Here is a 501-nt window from a genome sequence, read left to right on the forward strand (position 1 = left end):
ACTTCCCCAGGGCTGTGGCCGGCACCAGCTCGTGCTTGCCCCGCTTGTGCGCACACACACAGGGCCATATAGGGAGCTCTTGTCCCCTTCAGGCTGGCTGGCCAATGGCAGAAGGGTGGGGGTGAGGCTGTTTCCAGCCCCAGCCTGCCATTGGCCAGCCTCAAGAGGGAAGTGGAGCCTCGGAGGAGTGAGCCTCTGGGCCAGCCAGGGGGAGGGAAAAGCGCCCTTTCTTGGCACATGGCACCAAGGAGGAGGAGGAAGAGATGGAGGAGGATGAAGAAGAGGAGGAGGAGGAGGAGGAAGAAGTAAGAGGAAGAGGAGTAGGTGGGTGCCCATTTCCAAAAGTTTTTCCCCCCAAAAGTGTCTTTTTGTGTATTTTTGGTGCTTTTAATGCTAACAGGTCTGCCTTGTTTTAAAAATGATAGTGATGATGATTATAATGATGATATTGATATCATCCAGCTTTTCTGAAGCTGAGAGTCTGTGACTTTCCAAAGTGCA

General features: G+C 52.9%; 1 protein-coding gene across 1 annotated transcript in view; it reads left to right on the forward strand.

Moving 5' to 3' along the window:
* Positions 1 to 301: 301 nt before the first annotated feature.
* Positions 302 to 501, forward strand: part of KCTD6 (potassium channel tetramerization domain containing 6) — a 33,231-nt gene continuing 33,031 nt past the window's right edge. The window contains exon 1 of the mRNA XM_042447894.1: positions 302 to 324. The gene's annotated coding sequence lies outside the window, so the exon portion shown is untranslated. The remainder of the gene's footprint in view (positions 325 to 501) is intronic.

Source organism: Sceloporus undulatus, chromosome 2, assembly GCF_019175285.1.
Source record: "Sceloporus undulatus isolate JIND9_A2432 ecotype Alabama chromosome 2, SceUnd_v1.1, whole genome shotgun sequence".
NCBI lineage: Eukaryota > Metazoa > Chordata > Lepidosauria > Squamata > Phrynosomatidae > Sceloporus > Sceloporus undulatus.